This window comes from Hemicordylus capensis, chromosome 1 (genome assembly GCF_027244095.1).
Source record: "Hemicordylus capensis ecotype Gifberg chromosome 1, rHemCap1.1.pri, whole genome shotgun sequence".
NCBI lineage: Eukaryota > Metazoa > Chordata > Lepidosauria > Squamata > Cordylidae > Hemicordylus > Hemicordylus capensis.
The window spans coordinates 313,000,123-313,022,089 of record NC_069657.1 but is presented as its reverse complement, the minus strand read 5'-3'; the positions used below and the strand labels follow the sequence as shown (position 1 = coordinate 313,022,089).

Here is a 21,967-nt window from a genome sequence, read left to right as displayed (position 1 = left end):
GCAAGATCAACAATACCTATAGATGAGCCTTTCCTAATGGTATGAGTATTGTTTCTGATTTGCTGGATTCTTCTGTCTTTGTTCCTATGAGGATAAACAGGACAGCACATTGGCCCACTGAATGCTCTGTGACACCTGATGCTGCAGCAAAGCTGAGACTAAACAGGTGTAATCTTAGTGGTATCCTGCTTCTTCAGTGGCACATTTCTTTTGTATTTCAGTGTTATGGATAGGAGACCACCAGGAATCTTACGTAAAAGCAGGTTATAATAAGTAAATATTAAAAAGCAATATACCCTGAGAATTAAAACCTGATTTAGTGCCACTCATGTACATCATATTTTACAAAGAATGAGAATACAGATGCCTGTCCTAAGGAACGTTAAGTCTAAAACTTGACAAGGGAGACCGCAGAGGAAGGGGATAGAAATGGAGCCAGGGTTTGCTTTATAAGAAGCTGTATGATTGATTCATCTTTTATATCTCTGGGGAAGTTTTCCATTCAGAATGCCAAGGTAGTCCAAGTGCCTCCAATGCCCCTTTCAAACAGAGCCCAGGACCTTAGAAAGCAGCCTCCACCCCAGCGATACCACCTTTAGATTGATTAGTCCTTTCTCACAATTCATGAGAAAGGGCTCGGGGTGCTCAGGTAGCAAGCCTTGAAAAGCATACCTCCCCCACAGATGATCCCTCTGTCCATGCTGGGCATGGAGAACGTGCACCCAGATGTGCAGCTGCCTTCTTTGGCAGTGTGGAGGGTTGAGGACCGAGACGCGTCACCCCAGCCCTCCTGTAATGCACCACACAAGTGTGATGAGCTTTGTGCGGATTCTCCCAGCACTGGTCGGGAGGCTGCTGCTGTGTCAGCACCATGTGAAGCCTTGCGGCATCAACACACAGTCATTTCCCTTGGGCTCAGGGTGTGCTTGCGCCCTTTACCCTTGCTAACAGGCAGGGCTCTTCGGCAGGTTTGCCATCGCTTCGCTTCTTTAGCCCTGTTTTGCTCGCGCGTGAAAACAGCCTCAATGTGAGTTAAACCTTCCCCTCTGTAGCCACCTTTGCTCTACAGATAGCTGCAAACATTCTGCCAGAGGAAAATAGCATAGTCCTAATAATTATTCTAGTGAAAGGGATTATGTTACCTATCTTCCATCTTGATATTATCTTCTTGATATTCCAGTAAAGCTTCATTGTCTATAAAGTATGACTTTTACAAGGTTAACTGGTTCAGACTACAGGGACACAAACTTTTGCTTCAGTATTATGAAGTAAGTTATCAGCAATTGTGTCGCTTTATTGAATTTCTTCTTGCAAATAGTTATTGGCTGGGGTGAATCCCCCCCCCACACACATACATTTTTAAATATAATTGCGAAGGAAACTTTCAATAAGCTTCTGAGGCTTTTCTCACATCCAGCCTAACCCAGGCTAGGGATAGCCAGCCTGGGTTAGGCTGCGCTTGAGAATCGCCAGGAATGGGCCTGATCCTGGCGGGCCAGCGCTGCCTAGCCTAGCTTTTTAGCCTGGCTGTTACCCAAGGTTAAGGGAGCGAGCGCTGTCTTAACCTGGGCTATTGGATTGTGTGTTCACTGATGTTTAGCCCCAGAGGACACAGAGATGGGTGTCTAGAATGTCCATCTCCGGGGGAAAACCCCCAATGCATTGTTCATGTTGCGTGATACATTGTGGGGTTCCTGGAGGCTGTGACGCATTGTCCCAGTCTCTGGAGCTGCATGTTCAGCCATGAGCATTCCTAGACAGTGACTTTACTTTACTTCACCCCTGAGAAGGTGGGTGTGCATTTGCATATTGGCCAGAATTACGCCAAAGTCCATGCAATATATTAGAGAGCACCCATACATGATTTGAGTTTTCCCCTCCATATTGGAGCTTAGCCCATTCTATGTCTGGGGTTAAAAAAAAAAGAATCTCCTTTTTGTGTCAGTTTTTTTGGGTTGTCTAAGATTTGCTCTAGGATACCCCTCTCTTGCGTTTAAGGCTAGCCCATGTTTAAGCTCACTGTGTGAGAATTCTCCAGGCAGCACTGCTCATCTCTGCTTTGCTCCTCAGCAGCGGTGTAGGCATGGCTGTGCTCCAGCCATGACCGACCAAGCCTGAGAAGTAGAAATGCGCGGTGCACCATGCTTGGGATGGGCAGTGTTGCTGCTGCTGCTGCAGGTGGTGGGAAAGGCGAGGCGAGTAGGGATATGCACAAACCAGTTCAGCACTTCCTTGGGGAAGCACCAAATTTGGCTTGAGCACCTGCAGCTGAACTGGTTTGGTGGAGTGGGGAGCAGTTCCCCTAAGAAGTAGGTCCTTACCTGCTCCACTGCCACCCTGCCACTTTCCTGCGCATGACTTTGATGTCTATTGAAAATTATTAGTACAGTATCAAGCAAATTCTGTTCTTTTTAAAGTTTGTCCTAGATCATCTCACCTTTATTACTTTTGATTAGGTGTCAGGTTTCCTATTTGAGATTAACCCTCTGTGCATGCTGCCATTTTTGGGGGAAAAAACTAATTGCAGAGCAAAGTCCAAGATGGGCTTCATTAGGGTATTTGGTGTGCACCATTATGTACTACATAGCTGCTGTATATGTGTGCCATAGTTCAAGGTGTTTAAAAGAACTCTGTTAATGAGGAATCTGATCTAAAATATGTGAAAAGTGAAAAAACTATCTTTAATAAAGAACTTAATTTAAATTCTTTAATATGCATGGGACAATTCTTATTGCTTATCAAGGGGTGATCTTTGCCATAAATTTATTATTATTATTATTTTTAAAAAGCTTCTATAAAATATCAACTCTTTCAGGTACTCTTTTTCTTAAGCTGCACTTTTAGGTGTGGGAAAGTTCAGTGGAAATTTTAGTTAGTATGCCAAAAATAACTTCTTTGCACAGCCTGTGGAACACCCAGGTGTTTCAGGTTTATTAGCAAGCTCAGTGTGTGGAGAATGAGGAAAAATCATGGCCAAGTATTCCATTGCTAAGTTTTGGAAACTCCTGAAGAGTGAGGAGACTGAAATGTTAGGATTGTGTTTCAATTTGTAATGGGGAAAGTAACCAAGCTCTTTCCTTGGGCCAGACTCCAATAAGTAATTAGAAATCACCAAAAAAACCTCCAACGCATCATGATTTGAATTTGAAACTGATGATGACGACAGAGGAGGATGTTGTAGCCAGTTATTTGTTTGCTTCCATGTTATCCTTTTATTCTATACAAGTTTGATTAATGGTCTTGAGCACATCATTACAAGTAGAACTCTTATATACCCTACCCCCGTCCAGAACTCCTGTAGTTAGGGGCATCCCAAACATTTGAGAGAGGAGAGGAGAGCTGGTCTTGTGGTAGCAAGCATGACTTGTCCCCATAGCTAAGCAGGGTATGCCCTGGTTGCATATGAATGGGAGACTTGATGTGTGAGCTCTGCAAGATATTCCTCTCAGGGGATGAAGCTGCCCTGGGAAGAGCAGAAGTTTTCAAGTTCCCTCCCTGGCTTCTCCAAGATAGGGCTGAGAGAGATTCCTGCCTGCAACCTTGGAGAAGCTGCTGCCAGTCTGTGAAGACAATACTGAGCTAGATAGACCAATGGTCTGACTCAGTATATGGCAGTTTCCTATGTTTCCTATGTTCCTATCTCTGTGGATGTGATTACAGTCCACCAAAAACACTCTGCTTATGGGTTTTCTGTTATAATCCTGTCTTCTGTTTTCTTACCTTTTAAATAGGTATATATAGATATAAATGACAGGTGTGGTGCTTGGTAAAATTTGCAAAATAGTGAGGGACATCCAAACCTTTGCTGCTGTGCTGCACCTTGGATGTAAGCACCTTTTGTTTTTCAGAAGGAGAGTTGCAACCACACAGCCAGTCCTTTTGCAAACTGAAGTGGTCCTTGCATGAGTGCAGCTCTCTCTTGGTGCTCTCAATGGTGCTCCACTGTGCCAAAGACTTGGATGTCACCCATGAAATTTGACTTTGTTTCTTACTATATTTATTTGCTGTAAACTGTTATAAAACTATGCTTATCAGGACAGATCTTTTAAAAATGTTCATAACTACACCACAACTATAAGAGTCTACATAGATATAGGGAGATGTTAGATAATTTATTTGGAAAAGCATGAAACTCAGACTATCATTTTCTCTAATAAATTAGAGTTGATTTTCTTTATTGACATTAAGCCAGATAAAGTCCAGATGTTTAGCTCTTTCAAATGTTACCTTAGGACTTCATCCAATTCTGCCTCCCACCCCCCCACCGTCGCCCCCCAAATCTCCATAGCCAGCTTTTGACAATCCTCTGTTAGGTTAATAATTCACTAAGGTATTTTAATTAGATCATAATTAAAATGTATGGTTTGCAACAGCCAACATAAAAGTTAACAATAAAATGAACTCAGAATATCCCATTTCTTGGATTTTCTTCTTGCTCATTTATAAGGAGAGCATTTATGGTTGGTGGAAAAGGGAATTATACAAAATGAGCAGGACTGCAAAACGTTTATTATTTATCAATGGCTAAGTCAGATTCTAGAAGACTGAGTGTTGTCTTCTAATTAAAAATGCCTAGGCAGGAGCAGTGGTTGATGGATGGCATCTGGGATCAATTTTAGCAATTTTGCTGTGAGCTGGAAAAAAATAATGAAGAATTTCTAGAACTGAAATAAAAAGACAAATGTAGACAAAAGCAACATACACCTTGGCCTCAAAAGGTAGCTCTGACAGTATCTGCATATTATACTGATACCACATATCTGCAAGACCACATTGTCATGGGGTATGTTGTGGTGCTGGCATAGTAATGGAGATGCCCAGTTCTTTCAACTTACTTGACACAGCAAGTATTAAGCATAGGACTGGCCATGTGATTATTCATTTCTATAGCATTTTAAATATGCAAGGAAAGGTACACTTTATTCTACAAACCCAAGATAGACAGGGATTAGCCAGCACTAAGCGGTATCTTTAGCTGTTGCTGTGCTGCAGTTCCTCCTTAATCCCTCTGCTTCCTTCTGGCTGAGGTGGATCAGGTCAAATAGCAGAGGCAGGAGGAAAGAGCTGTGATGCTGGGCAGGGTCTGCATATGTTTGGGTACCACCAACAATGGGGCTGTTAAATCATCTTATTTCATAAAAATATTAAATTATTGTTTTAAATGTTTTGATTGAGAACAACCTTGGGACCTTCAAGGTCAAAAGACCGGTGGGGGCGGGATTTAAATAAATAAATTAGTCACACTTTAAAAGCTGTTAAAAACAAGAAAACAACACTTATCATTTCTCACTCTTTGCTCTATTTTTAATCAGTACTCTATATGTCCTTTGTCACAACTTTGTCCCCTATGCCCCTTGATACAAGACATGCTCTATTAATGGTCACAAGGCTACAAGTTGTTAGGGATGTGAATGGAACCAGTTTGGTCCTCCCTTCCTGGAGTGCTGAACAGGTTCCATCCAATGGCATTCGTACCGGTTTGGAGGGCGGGGGGGGGGGTTGCTTTAAGAAGGCGCTGCCTACCTGTCAGCCCCTGCCCTGCTGCTCCCCCCCACCACTGGCATTCTCTGGAAAAGCAGGGGTGTTGGGCTGCAGTGTTCCTGCTTGCAGTCCCAGAAGCATCACCACACTCATGGCTGACACGAATGCGTACACATGCACGCCCCGACCATGAGAGTGGTGAGGCTGCTGGGGCTGCAGGCAGGAACACTGCAGCCCAGCGCCCCTGATTTTCTGGAGAGTGCCTTCAGGGGGGAAGCGGAGGGGCGGGGGCTGACAGGGAGGCAGTGCCTTCCCTGTCATTTAAAGCAACAACACCCCCACCCCCTCCCTGCCTTCCCGGCAGTGCATGGGCCAGTTCCATACACATCCCTACAAGTTATACATGAGTTTGGATGCTGCCTCTAGACTAATGTGCTGCTTTTAGTGCTGAAAACCCCACACCCAGTTTAAGAGTTGCAGCTAAAAGTCTATTGCTGTAGGGGAAGCTGGGGCACAGTTTTCAGGCTCAGAAACCCCTATGAGGTATTGCTCAGTTGTTTCTGAAAAATAATGGTGTATTCTCTGGGTACAGATTTTACCTGCAAGTTGGTGCTGTACCAGTTATGTATTAAATTCCTTCCTTCCTTCCTTCCTTCCTTCCTTCCATTTATATACCACCCTTCCAAAAATGGCTCAGGGCGGTTTACACAGCGAAATAATAAATCAGTAAGATGGATCCCTGTCCCCAAAGGGCTCACAATCTAAAAAGGAACATAAGACAGACACCAGCAACAGTCACTGGAGGTACTGTGCTGGGGGTGGATAGGGCCAGTTACTCTCCCTCTGCTAAATAAAGAGAATCACCATGTTAAAAAGGTGCTTCTTAGCCAAGTTAGCAGGGATAACCCCCAAGTTGAGGTGGGGGTGAGGAATGAAGTTATCTTGCTCTAAAACTTTTTCCCCCCAATGTGATTTTGGATAAGACAGATGACTAAAATAAAAGATATTACAAAAATGCATTATCATTTGACTTTCAGGCTTGAACCCAATCAGATTTGTCAAGCGTGGGGAAAAAACCATAGCAAACCAAATTCCCCATGCCTCACTTTCAACCTCAATTCAGCCTGTTAGGATGCAGCCTGTTAGGAACAGCTCTACTCTAAGCCAGCCAAATTTTCATCTTTTGTGGGATGTTATCGATTTTCATTGCTATCTGCTCATACTAGATTTTAGCTGTGCACTGTACTATCAGCAGAATGCAGTTCATAAGAAGAGCCCTGCTGGATCAGGCCCAAGGTCCATCTAGTCCAGCATCCTGTTTCACACAGTAGTTCACAAGATGCCCCAGGGAAGCAGCCCACAGGCAAGAGCTGAGAACATGTCCTCTCTCCTGCTGTTACTCCCCTGCAACTGGTATTTAGAGGCATCCTGTCTCTGAGACTGGAGGTGGCCTATAGCCCTCAGAACAGTAGCCATTGATAAACCTGTCTTCCATGAATTTATCTAAACCCCTCTTAAAGACATCTAGGCTGTTGGCTGTCCATATCTTGTGGCTGAGAATTCCATAAGTTAATTATGCATTATGTGAAACAGTACTTCCTTTTGTCCTCTCTGTATACTTGGTCACTCCTATTTTGCCTACTACTGACATGGTCAGTGTTTCTTTTTTGTAAAGTTTAGTCTCTGTGTAGCCTGAAGTTTGAAATATGGCCTCCAATGTTAACTAGCAAAAGGCCTTGGCAATGAAGCAGGTTGAATAGCAATGGACCTTCAACTATTGTTGGTATCTGAGAATGAAAATTCCTGCTTCTGTATACTTAAAGTTGGGGTACAACAGCATTCCACAAGGCATATTAAGTATCTGATAACATAGCCTCAGCAATTGGTAAGCTTCTCACCCTTTGGTTTCATCTGATGTTTTTTCATTCATTTCTGATGACAAGGAAATACATGGAATACATGAGCAGGACTTTGAACAGTTGCTGCTGGTACAGTTGTACTAGCTGTTTGTATCTTAAATCTGTTGATTAAGAGGTTGACAGGTTACCTGCTTTGCAACTGATTAATCATTGATTTTATTGGAATGGAATGGAATCTTTATTACGGCCATTGACCAGACAGAAACCACTGATAGTATTATGGCATTTATGAAGTCTGCTTGATTTCAGTAGAACTTGGTACATTTTTCATAATCAGTGTTGGAGGATTCCGTATGAAAGACCGTGGAGTTGGATGTATTTGAGGTAACCAGGAACTTGCACATGAGTGCAATGAAGCATTGCAAGTATTTGGTTGTGAACTCACTGAAGACTGCTTAAGTGATTCAATTTGAACATGTTTCAAATGCTGAAAGATTGAATCTTTCAGAGATATATAGATGGATAGATAGGACACCCTGGTTAACCTTTCATGTGTTTCAGTGGTAGTATCCACATATGTTTGCATAAATGTGTGTTATTTTGATTACCATTATGACAGGAGGTGTGTGCTTTCCCCCATATACTGTTCCCTTTAGCTGTGTAAAGTGGTTTATTGCTCATATTGCTCCGGCAAAAGAAGCAAAAGAATCTAGTTCAAAGGAATATTTTGCTTGAGTAATTCATCAGCAGCAAAATTGCTTTCTGTTACATCCCCCCCGCACTTGCCTGTGGAATCATTCTGTTATCCCCATTCAGCCTTTTGATAGTGCCCCTAGCACTATCCAAGACTATCCACTGAAGTCCTCAGCAGTACACAGAGTTCTGGATTCAGCTGTCAGCACATTCTCAGACCTTCACTCCAGAGGTTTCCCAGGTTCTCAGCAGATTGGAGGATTTCCAGTGAGTCTCTGTAGCAAAGAAAAGCTGTAGCATTCTGGGCCAAACTCCAAGTCCTGTCAGCACTGGTTTCTGCAGTCTCTTTTAATAGTCTCCATTGTCCTTCTTGGAAGGGAAAGCATCAGGGTTCCTTGAAGGCAAACTCCTTCCCTGTTTCCTTCTTTGAGCTAATATGGTCCAAGGCAGTCCTTCACTCTCATTTGGACTGTAGTTGCTTCATTTCCTCCATCTCCAGCTGACCCCAGTCAGCTTTCATTTGATGTCTGTCTATGGAATTCAGATATTTCCACTAGAAACTGCTTATATGAGACTTTTAAGTTCTGAAGAGCTAGACCAGTTGATTGAATGGTTATTTTTGCTGGGTTCCCCCCCCCCCCGCCCTTCTATTGTCAAGTCTAACATTTTGAAACGGATTGGGTTTTCCAACATTCCTACTAGGGGTTGATATACTTCCTCTGTCTTGCTTATTGTCACTAATGTGCAAACAAAATATATGGACTATTCTAAACCTCCCTCACAATGATGCTGATGGATTAGATACTATAAAAATTAAGGATCAATTGTTATTGTTTGGCATCTAAATTTTGATATCACTGCAGTGATGTGATAACTTGAAGCAATGCATGAAACAAAAACTGCCACATAAGGCTGTGTTTGGCCTTGTAACTCAACTTCTATTTCCAACAACAGCAAATATGTTTTTGCCTGGAAATAATGAGATATCTTTCATTTCTTTTTTTCTTTTGGTATGGTATCTTAGAATAAATGTATATCACAACTCACTAGCTAACTAATGGTGTGATCTAGAGCTAACTAATTATTTGATCCTTTCAGAATGACGTAACAATGCAAATAATACTTTCACCAGACTATTATTTGGAAGACATTTTTCTTTCGTCTTCCCTAAAGAGCAAATCTTGGGAGACAATGAGCACATTTTGTTTGTTTTTCTGCTTCTCTGGCCATCAGCCAACTTCTGGATGGCGATGACTTTTTCTGAAATGGTTAGGATGTGCTACTTTTAACAGTAATTTTTGTGTGTGGATTGGAACAGTATAGTTGTTATCCTTTCTTGTATATGTCATATCAAACTTACAGGTGATGGTCTCAGTTATTCTTGTGGCCAATCCTAAACATTTTTACTCAGAACTAAATTCAGTTCAGTGGAATGTTTCTCAATACATATCCTTAGGATTGTAGCCTGGCAGCTGTATGCTAAGCATATTTGCTGTCACATGTTAATTGTTTGCTTGGGTTTCTGACGGCTTATCCATTCTTTTCTGTTGCATCATGGAGCTTGGGTGCATTTTGTAATATCTCGATGTAGAGCCTTGTGGAACTAGTCAATACCATGTTACTTCCTGCAATAGTACTACTGCCCCTCTGAGTTATTCGCACATGGCTTCATGCTGCGGGGTAAATATTGAGCAAAGCCACTTTAAATTAAACTTGCGGCATAGAGGGAAGCAGCCCCTCCCCTCTGCTTTCGGGTTTTATTTTGGTGCAGGTTCACATTGCATGCCTCTGTATTTTCCTTCTAGCCCATGGAGTGGGGGGGCCCTAGAGATTTCTAAAGCCTATATCTGCATGCCTAAAGGCTGTATCCCTCTTGTCATGTTAATGATTCTACGTCAGTGCATCTCCCCATTTGCTCCGGTGTTTTCAGAAAAACTCGCTTAAAACCAGCATTTAAAAAACCCATAAATACATCGAGATAAGCTAGAATTCAGAAGACAAAGCCCAATTTGTGTGTGGAGTGCTTCCAAGGATCTGGAGCGAGATCCGTCGATACCCATAAGAATGGGTTCTGCGCCTGCACAGGAGTCATGCGGTAGCCATGCCTGAGCTTGTCGAAGCGCCGAAGCGTTCTATATAAGGCGTGCCTTTGGTGCGAAGTCCCTCAGTTCTTTTCCGACCGCCTTTGCGTTTTGACCTCAGTCTGCCGCCTCAGTTGTCGGAAAGTTCCTCTCTTCTTAAGAAAAGTTCATCCTTAATTTGACTGATCTACCGGATTTAGACTATGGACTGGAAAGCGACTTTGTTTGGTTTTGACTCGGAACGGATTCTCGGTACTCCCTGGCTAATTGACACGGACAGGCTAGCGACGATCCCCAGACTTCGACCTAGAACGGACTTGACTACGCGATTGAAAATGGCTGAGGAGAAAAAATCTTTTAAGTGGTGTGAAGGCTGCAGGGTGAAACTCCCCTCAAAGACCTTCACGACCTTTGTCTGTTGTGCCTCGGTGAAGAGCACAATGTCTCCTCTTGCAAGATCTGCTTATCTTTCTCGAAACAGATGAGAAAAAAACGGGCTCTTCGCCTTTGGGCGGCTGTTTATGACGATGTTTTGAGCCCTTTGACTCCGGGTACACCCCGTCCTTCGACGTCGACTTCAACTTCTAGAATACCTCTGAGATCGGAATCGACTTCTCCATCGACATCGAGCCGCCACCACCAGAAGTCGTCTTCTCATAGCACGGGGAATGAGTCTTCGAGATCTTTGAGGTCTCCGTCGACATCAAAAAAACATTCGGCAACGGAGAAGTTTCCTCTACCGACGCATAAATCGAAACCATCGGCTTTGATGTCGAAGCCATCGAAACCGGTATCGACACTGGGCAGTTCATCGTCGTCTTCCCCGTCGAGGCATGCCCTTCGCTTGAAAGAGAAACCTCGATCTCCCTCTGAACGGCAAGCTGTAGATCTGCCATCATCTCCACCGCGCAAACGCCATAGGTCCCGGATTTAACCTCGACTCGTACTCCGTCGCCACCCAGGGGACAATATTCAATGCCGGCGGCTCCATCGGTGTCAACGGCTCCATCAGTGTCGACGGCTCCAGAACATATAGCTGCCTCAACATCGACAGTTCTCGTTATGGAACCTTGTCCTTCGGCATCAACATCGATCTCGATGCCGATAGCTCGGGCTCTCTCACCGGCCCCAGCCCCACTAGCCTCTGCTTCACCATCGACACCGGCTGCTGGACTGGTTGCCTCAGTGCTGCATACCCCAGTCCTTGCCTCACAGGAGGCACCTCGGTATTCAGCTCCTGCCTTCGAAATCATCGACGTCAATGCCGAAGATACTCTGCCATCAGCTACTCGCTCACTCCTTTCGCTGTTGGACTCGACGTCGAGTAAACGTTCCACCTCTACTTTCAGAGGGTTTATGCCTACAGACTCAGCGTCATCTCGGCCCATGCTTCTCGACTCAACAGTGCAGTCCTCTTTACCTGCATCCGTTAGCCAAGTGCAATCTCCACTATCTTGGCATACCTGTAGCTACATCCAAGCTCCCATGGGCATAACATCACCTGGAGAGCCATATGCCTCTGATGACAATAGAGTTTTACAACCTGTGAGACCCTCTTTCGATACCACAGCTACTCAGACATGCTATCCAGAGATGGCTCACCATGCCTCCCAAACGTCGTCATTGAGTACTCGTTCGACCTCTACTAAATGGATGCTCCCCCGCAGACATCTGTAAGCACTGAAGGAACACAAACCACTGTACCAACAAATGGGGACAGACCTCCACCTTGCTCCCCTTCTGAGCACTATGGATCATCTGACTTTGAATCCAGTTCCAAAGAGGACAGTAATATCGTGGACCCACCAGTGGATGTAGCTCCCCCCACGTATGTGTCTCCAAATGATGAACTTAAGGCGTACCATAAGCTCATTCGTGTTATGGTTGATGCCCTAGGACTGGACATTCGCTCTCACCTAGCGACGATAGACGATCCAGTTTATAATTTTATGCTCCAATCTCAATCTACTGCTCCTGTGGCGTTGCCTATGCTGCCAGTGATCACAAGGGCCGCTAAATGTACCTGGGAGGTACTTCACACCTCCACACCAACTTCAAAGAAACTTGAGAGCCTTTACCGGGTACAAGATAAGGACAATGAATACTTGTTAAAACACCCGGCATCCAATTCTTTAGTTATCGACTGCGCCTCTTCTTCCAAGGTGGGTAAACGCCACACTGTACCTCCTGACAAAGAAGGAAGAAAATTGGACCTTCTAGGCAGGAGAGTGTATTCAACTTCTTGTCTCTCCATAAAGGTGGCTAACTATGTGGCCTGCACAACCAAATACACCCATGGCCTCTGGGAACTCCTAGAAAAAGACCTGGAAGTTTTACCCATTCATGAATTCTGAACCAAATTCCGTCAGACTTTAGAAGGTTCGGGGGATTTAACTCGTCGCCAACTTAGCATTGCCAAGCACATGGTGGAAAGTGAATCCAGGGCTATGACAGCAGCTATCACTCTACGAAGGGATGCTTGGTTGAGGTCCACTAACCTCCAAATGGACATGAAGGAAAAAATTGAAGGCCTTCCTTTTGATGGTTCGGGTCTCTTTAGTGACACCACGGATGCCACCATGGAACAGTTAAAGAAGTTAAAATTCACAGCTAAGACTTTTACCACTGCTTCTTCATCTTCTGGACAAACATCCAAATTCCGGCCCAGTTATGGAAAATATCGACCTCCGTATCGAGGCCAGGATCGCCGGGACTTCAGGAAACCGCATGCCTCTTATCAAAAACGTACCTACCAACAAAGACAAAAGACATCTCAGGCCCAGCGTTCCAAGACGCACGACAACCAGAAGCATCTTTGAAATCTGGGATCGCCCACTGACACCTCCTCTCTCCTCTTTCCCGCCAGCGGGGGTATGGTCTTCAACCTCGACGGATCTTCCGACCGTTTCATTCCAGCCTTCCATCAGACTGGCCAGCCATGCCCCCGCATGGCACCATATAACATCAGACAGATGGGTCCTGAAGATTGTGAGCTCAGGCTATGCACTCGAATTCAAAACCACTCCTCGATTCACAGGGTTGAGACTCACTCCTTCGTCGTATCTTCGATGGGAAGAGGTGAAGGAACTTCTTCAGAAGGGGGCTATAGCCCCGGTGTCGTGGGCAAACAGGCAAGACAGATTCTACTCCCATTACTTCCAAATTCCCAAATGGGATGGGGGCATCCGGCCCATCATGGATCTCCGTCGCCTGAACAAATTCATTTGCGTCAGAAAATTCCGCATGATGGCGTTACAGCACATCCTACCTCTCCTCCAAGGAGAGCAATGGCTTGCAACGCTGGACCTCAAGGACGCTTATTTTCATATAAGTATTCGACCATGTCATCGAAAGTATCTACGCTTCACCGTCGGGCAGGAAGTGTACCAATACAATGTATTGCCCTCCGGACTGTCTACCGCACCGAGGGTTTTTACAAAATGCATGGCTGTGGTAATTGCTCACCTGCATACCAAAGGGATCACTATTTATCTGTACCTAGATGACTGGCTTCTGACGGCAAAGACCAGAGAAGAGTTACTTTTGCATATCCGTTATGTAATAAATCTTCTCCACGACCTAGGCATTCAGATCAATTGGAAAAAGTCACATCTGCAACCGGTTCCGGTGATCTCCTATATTGGGGCGATTCTGGACACCAGGGTACAAAGAGCATTCTTACCAGAGGACAGATTCATGTGCATTCGAGACCTGGTGCTCCTCTTCCAACAGCAACCCACCCAACCAGCTCACTCCATCCAACGCCTGTTGGGACTGATGGCTTCGTGCAATGCGGTAATACACTTCACACGCCTAAAAATGCGGAAACTCTAACTATGATTCCTCTCTGTCTTTCACCTATGCACACACAGCCAGGAGAAACGCTTGCTGATCCCCCAACAGGTGCTTCGTTCACTATCCTTGTGGACTCGATGAGACAACCTCCTCAGTGGGATCCCTTTTCAGACTCCTTCACCCACTGTCTGGTTGACCACAGATGTGTCCCTACAAGGTTGGGGTGCTCACTGCAAGAGCCACAAGATCCAGGGCAGATGGTCCCCTCAACGAGCCCAACTGCACATAAATTTCTTAGAACTTCTAGCTGCCTTTCTGGCACTACAAGCCTTTCTACCAATTTTATGAGGCCAGGTTGTTCAAGTCCAGCTCGACAACACTACTGCACAGGCCTACATCAACCGACAGGGCGGGACAGTGTCTCGGAGCTTGTGTGCCCTCAGTGTCCAATTATGGCACTGGTGCATCCAAAACCATATTTGCCAAGTAGCAGTTCACATCAAAGGCCTGGAGAACACGTTAGCAGATGACCTCAGTAGGGTCTTCACGTAAAAATTATCAGAGCAAGTGGTGCTGTTTTCAGATATACGCAAGGTCAAGGGGTTTCTGCCCAAACAGGCTTCAGTCCGAGAGGTCTTGCGTTACCTAACAGCACTAAAGACACAAGGTCTTGCCAATGTCTCCCTTAAAGTTCATCTGGCTGCCCTACCTGCACAACACCCGGGCAGTGATGGAAAAACTTTGTTCTCCCATCCGTTGAGTAAGGCCTTTTTAAAGGGACTTTCGCATGTGTACCCGCCAATTAGGCCTCCAGTAGAACCTTGGAGCTTATCTCTGGTTCTTTCTTCCCTTACCTAACCTCCTTTCGAGCCCATGGCCACATCTTCGTTGAAACTAGTCTCCTGGAAGACTGCTTTCTTGATAGCTATTACTATAGCTAGACGTGTCAGTGAGCTCACAGCTCTCAGGGTGGACTCGCCTTACACTATCTTTTATCCTAACAAGGTCCGGATGTGCCTGGATCCTTCTTATTTACCTAAGGTGGTGTCCTCCTTCCACCTCAACCAAGATATCATCCTGCCTACGTTTTTTAGGCATCCTTTGACTGCCTTGGAAAGATCATTGCACGCTATAGATGTGCGGCGTGCTCTGTTATTCTATATGTCCCGAACACAAGATTTTAGGGATTCCAAGCTCCTCTTCGTATCTTACCAGGGCTCCTCCAAAGGGTCTCCAATCTCCAGACAATGATTGTCAAGAGGTTAGTGCAGGTGATATTGTTCACGTATAAACTGCAGAACAAAACACCTCCTGAGGCTATAAGGGCCCATTCTACTAGGTCCCACGCTTCATCAGCTGCACACCTGGCAGGGGTTACTTTCACGGACATCTGCAAAGCAGCCACTTGGTCCTCTGAGTCCCCTTTTATCAAACACTATGCCATAGATGTACGTTCTGCAGCAGAGGCTTCATTCGGGAGAAACATCTTAAAAAGGGTGTTGCCATAACTTCTACTGCTCCCCTCCTCCTTATGGAGCTTGCTAAACACCCATTCTTATGGGTATCGACGGATCTCGCTCCAGATAAACAGGTTGCTTACCTGTAACTGATGATCTGGTAGGCATCCGTCGATATCCATAAGACCCTCCCGACCTCCCCTCTGCAGTAGTACTGCCTTTATGTGCATTCAGGTGTGCAGCCCTTTGCATTGACCTTTTGAAGTATTTACCTGGGATGAACTTACCTTCTTCATCTGGATGGTCGTTCTCCACGGCGGTCGTCCAAGAACTGAGGGACTTCGCACCAAAGCTGCGCCTTATATAGAACACTCAGCGTGGGGGCGTGGCTTCGGTGCTTCGACAAGCTCAGGCATGGCTACCGCGTGACTCCTGCGCAGGCGCAGAACCCATTCTTATGGATATCGACGGATCCCTACCAGATCATCAGTTACAGGTAAGCAACCTGTTTATCTTGAATGGACTTCTGGGTAAGTTTGGCTGGTGTGTGAATGTGCACACTCTCTTCTGGAGGACATATGGGGTAACTTTAAATGCCAGAGAGTTCTAAAGAAATTTCAAAAGCATGGATGTTCTGGTTCTTCCTAGTGCCATTTTTTGTCTTAGGACTGATTGTTTGAGGAAGCAAATGCAATTACCATCTTTCTGATAGAATGAGCAAATTACTGATCTGCTGATAAACACAAATAGCAACAAATGGTAACAACTACATCTTACTGTTATGGATCACATAGAATTTTTTTTAATGGCATGCAGATTATTACTGATTGATTGGAAATTAATTTAGGGTAAAAAGCCATGAATAAGTTGTGTGACTTTTATGAATTTACAATTCAAATAGAAGGTGATGATGATTCATTGAGGAATACATCATCACTCATTCATCATCACCTTGTATGTCAATGGTTCTTAATGTGGGGTCCGCCAGATGTTGCTGAACTACAACTCCCAGAATCCCCAGCCATAATTTATTGTGGCTGGGGATGCTGGGAGTTGTAGTTCGGCAACATCTGGTGGACCCCACATTAAGAACAACTGTTGTATGTGAATTGTAAATTCATAAAAGTTACCTAATTGATTTATGTTTTTTAAAATACTCAATCTGAAAAGGCTTCTCTTGGATAGGATTACTTGTTAGCAGGGGAATTGGAGATTGCTTTAAAGACTAACCCAAGGTAAAACTTTCTATGACTCCTTTGGGATTCTCTTCTTTCCCAAGAGCTGCCAAAATCTGATTTGTTAATCCAGAGGGCAGAACAACAGTGTAAATCTTCCTTCCAGTGGCATAGAGTAGTAGTCTGACAATAATGTTTTTCAGAAAATCTAAGTTAGATGTCAGTAATGGAAATGCATTTTAATGAGAAGAATTTGTGGTGTGTGTGGCGGGGAGGGCAAATGTACACTGAACTTCTTCTTTTAGTTTATCCTTGATACAACACATTTAAAAGTGTTGAAGCAATTTCTAATGTTATAGCAGTGTCTGATGCTTGAAAAGATTGACTCCTCCAACCCCTCCCCCCACAAAAGTCCTTCATTTGGAACATAGCAACATAGGAAGCTACCATATACTGAGTCAGACCGTTGGTCTATCTAGCTCAGTATTGTCTTCACAGACTGGCAGCGGCTTCTCCAAGGTTGCAGGCAGGAATCTCTCTCAGCCCTATCTTGGAGAAGCCAGGGAGGGAACTTGAAACCTTCTGCTCTTCCCAGGGCGGCTTCATCCCCTGAGGGGAATATCTTGCAGTGCTCACACATCAAGTCTCCAATTCAGGAGCAACCAGGGTAGACCCTGCTTAGCTATGGCGACAAGTCATGCTTGCTACCACAAGACCAGCTCAGAGGACTATCACTTATTTTCCCTTGTCTGACGCCAGTGAGCCCTACCTGAGGTCACAGTTTATAAGTCATACAATATTATTCACAATTCTAAATCCTGCTCTCTTTTTTAAACCAGTAAGTATTTTGTTCTCAGAACTATATGTCTAAAAGATGTATTTTAAAATTCTACAGTTCTTAGTTAAAGTTCTTTCTTCTGTCAGCCAAAATTTCTTGATGAACATTTATGGCTGTTGTGCTCTGTGAACTTTTGTAAGCCAATGAAATTATTGTTCCACCTACCATTTTTTAAATCCTCTGGTAGATGGAGTATAGTCACCTTTTGTTTTTTTATAGGTAGGCTGGCCACATTGCTTTACTTTTTTCTCATAAGAAAGATTACCTGTTATTATGAAGACTGCAAATATTTATGTATTTATTTTAAATAATAAATTCCTGAAGCTTTGCTTTTCTACTTATTTAAATTTTATTTTTTTACCCTTGAAACAGGAGTGCCAGAAACAGGGCACAGTATTTCAGATATAACCTCACTGGTGTGTTGGCTATGTGAATATTTTCATATTACCAGTCTACATGAAACATTTTTGATTATGACAGGTTTGATCTTAAGAAAATATTAGGAATTAACACCATGTAGTAAATACCTCACATTATGATGGTGATGGAATATCTTGATTACTGTGACTCAGTTATTGTTTTATAGAAAATAGTGGCTGATATCCTGACTACAAAAGTGTCCACAATTCAAGCAGCTGCGGAGAGTCAGTAAGAACAAGCATGCTGCTCCATTGAGTTCTGAATTATAAGCAGAAATGCACAAGAGCACTAATATTTCAGAGCGCTCTCCCACACTCCCCAAAGATCTCTGTAGAAGCAAAAACCTGTCCCTGCCTTACGACACATGTTTCCATTTCTATAGAGTGCTTCAGGAGTACAGGAGAGTGCTCTGGAAGGCTAGCACTCATGGCTTTTTCATGGCTGCTTCCTTGGAGGCCTCTTGCCTGAGTCAAGCCTACATGCTCTAGGGAACGTGCAGAGTTGTTTGTTCCAGCTAGGGACAGCTTCAGTCATGTATGTTGTAAGGCTCAGATTCTAAACTTCTTTTGTAACTAAGATTATTAACCTCCTGACTTAGCAACATCAAAAGCCAGGATGATGGCAAATTGCATTTGCCTTTTTGAACTTTTTCTTTTTTTCTTTTTGATTGCCTGTAAACAGTTCCTTTGACTTTTACATAATAAACATTTTACTGGGTTTACTATAAAACTAATCTGCACTGGGAAATCCTACTCATGCTGCTGCTTATGTCATTTTGCTATGGCAAGGCTCTGGGTTTGGTGGTTGTTTTTTGTTTTGTTTTTTGTTTTAGGTTTTGGGGTGAAAGAGGGAATTCCTGTATTAACACTCTGGACTGTTCCTCATGTGCTCTGAAGGTCCAGACTATTTTTAAGTGTCCGACTGGTAACACTGTGTGGTTACAGCAAAAAACTGGAGGGAATCTGGGAGTATATTGGGCATCCAGCTGCACATCCATGGCCCCCTTCCTTCCTCCTAATGCAGTACTTCATAACACCAAGAGATTAACTGTGTCAAACTGCTTCCCCTTGAGAAATGGGTTAACTGACTGCTGAGGGAGCCAAAGAGTTTCAGCGTTTTCTTTTGTGGAAACTATTAAGCAGCTTTACCTGTCAGAAGCAGAAGGGGTCATTCAAGCTGAGAATTTCCCCACTCTTTTTGCTGAAGCTGCTGTCACCACTGAGTTCTGCCCACCTGCTTATTTGTATGAGCTTACTAAACAAGAGTAGTGTGCATTGGAATATGTGCATTTCATGAAGTTATACTTAAAAATGTTAATGAATGTATAAAATGAGTACAGTACATTGTAAAAGCTGTTATTATAATGTACTGTGTGTGTGTTGTCCAGCCATGGAACTGGATTAGATGCTGTTTAGTAAGTCACATCTGTATATAGAGTATGGAATAGCAAGAAACTGTGTTAAAATTATTATTTATTCAAGCTTTTTACTGTGCTGTAGAATTCGGGGGGAAACATATGGCCATATATGCAATATACCCCTTATATTTCCCCTTTTATTTAAACATCATATTCTGTGTGGAAGAAGGTGTTCATTATTTCCCCTATGCACAATTCCTGTGATATGTTTGCCTATTGGATAAAGTTATTCCTCAAAATACTAGATTAATTGAATTCATGGTATTTCTTGTCATAGTACAGTAGTTTCCTTGTGTGTTATGGCAGTATAAAATTGGCTAAATTCTGTTTGTCAGGTTACAAGTCTTTTTGACCTCAGTCAGTGCTTAATGTTGACAAAAAGTCTCCAAAGCTGAATTCAATATTTTTGCTTGCAGATTACATTGCCAGGAAAATAACATGAGAACAGGTTATGCTTCAGTATTCTATGCATTAAACATTTATAATCAATGCCTATTTTAACACTTCTGAAAAAACAGAGCTTTTTTTCTTTCATAGTAACTAAGGGCAAGCTTGGGGAGGAAAATAAGAACATAAGAAACGTCCTAGGGATAATGCCAAAGGCCCATCTAGACCAGTATCCTGCTTCATGCAGTTGTCAGCTAGATGCATCTGGGAAGCCTGCAAGCAAGGAACAGAGGGCAACCGCCCCCTCCCACTGGTGTTCCTTAGCATCTGGTGTTTAGAGGCATGCCTTCTCTGATCCTGATGGAAGTAGAGAATTGTCAAAGCTAGTAGCCATTGATAACCCTATCCTTCATGAATTTGTCTAATCCCCTTTTCCTTTCACCATCCCCACTACTTCCCACTTTCCTTTCTTAAACTTTAATTTTATCAGTCAAAATAAGATACATATACAATCAATCTAATATATAAACATTCACAACATTGCAGAACTGTATAACTCCTAAATTCTTAACACCCACACACATACTGGAGAAAAGCAATGTGCGACCACTTTTTGCCTGGGTGCTGGTGAGTGGGGGCAAGGGGGAGCCATGGGTACATTTGTGCTCCCTTGTTCTACAGTGGCTGTGCCATTGACTTTATTTTCTCTGTAAGCATAACCCACTGTATTTTCCTATACTAATTCTCTGCACTTGGTCGTAGGCTTAATGTCCAATGTTTAGCTATTAACTAAAGCAAGTACCTGCCATCCTTCTGTTTGCTTTTATTTACCGAGCTTCTCAAATTCATTAAGAGTAGGCATTGTGGTTTATGATCTAAGTAATCTTCTGTCATTTCAAATATACCTTGTATTACATTTAGCTGAAAAATTTGAACTGCTTTACACTCCCACCATATATGGAAAAGTCCTGGTAAGTGTGACTGGCATTTCCTACAGTCTCTTGATGCTATCCAGTACATAAGATTGGTACTAACTGGTGTATAAAACAAACATACCAACATAACCTACCTAATTTTATTTATCTATCTATCTATCTATCTATCTATCTATCTATCTATCTATCTATCTATCTAATTTGTACACTGCCCCAAACTTTAGTCTCTGGGCTAATTTAAAACCAAACAACATAATGTAACCTCCCTCACAGGGTTGTTGTGAGGAATATTATTATTATTATTATTATTATTATTATTATTATTATTAGAGACAGCGTGGTGTAGTGGTTAGAGTGCTGGACTAGGACCGGGGAGACCCGAGTTCAAATCTCCATTGAGCCATGAAACTAGCTGGGTGACTCTGGGCCAGTCACTTCTCTCTCAGCCTAACCTACTTCACAGGGTTGTTGTGAAAGAGGAACTCAAGTATGTAGTACACCGCTCTGGGCTCCTTGGAGGAAGAGCGGGATATAAATGTAAAAAAATAATAATAATAATAATACCTGTTCAAGCTTGCACACAGTCACATTGTCCCCCTACAAGATTTCCGCCATTGTTTGGTTAGGCTACCTCATTAGGCAGGGGTGGGAGATCTGGTGTTTTTGGTTAATCCGTTCCTTGATCCAGCTTTTGAATGGTGCTTTAGTTACATTTATTCCAGTCCTGGAATAGAGGAGGGACTAACAAGCAGCCAGCAACAAGAGCACTGAAAGCAGACTGCACTTGTCCCTCTGTAAATAATATATATTCCAATAAACCATTAATATTCCTGATTCTGCTCTACTGCCTTGTCCTTGCATAGCACAGCTCTTTCCTATGGATTTTACAGGAGCCAAGTTTTGCCTTCCCTGCATCAGTACCCCCAAGTACCCCCTTGACTTTACTGCGTGGAGCAAATGGCACCTATTCACTGATAGGGGAGAAATGGAAGAGGTGTGGTTAGAGACATCCAGGGGTGCAGCAAAGTTGGAGTAGCCCTGGGACAAAAAGTGAAGATGAGCCCCTACCCCCAAATTCTCCCTTGTGAAGGGGACAGCAAAGAGCAAGTTGTCACCCAGCTGGTGAGTTTCCCTCCTTCAGGACCTAGGAACATTTGTTCCCCCTTGTTCAAGGTGTTATCGCTACACCTCTGGAGACATCATTGTAGTGATGTCACAATCTATTCTTTGCTTCTGGTGAGTGCAGTCATTGAAAACGAAGCCTGAAAATTGAAAATCGAAAATCTAGCTTGTGTATTTGAATATAACCCTGTCCAGGATCCTGTATGTTGCTTACACTAAAGGCAAACTAAATATCAGAATATTTGGAACATATGCACTGTGTGTGTCGTATTGTATTGTGCTCTACATAAACACATAAAAGTACAGA

General features: G+C 43.4%; 1 protein-coding gene across 7 annotated transcripts in view; it reads left to right on the top strand.

Annotated features, from left to right (window-relative positions):
* The window catches only part of ME1 (malic enzyme 1), a 309,975-nt gene that overhangs the window by 134,797 nt on the left and 153,211 nt on the right, over positions 1 to 21,967 (top strand). The window lies entirely within an intron of this gene.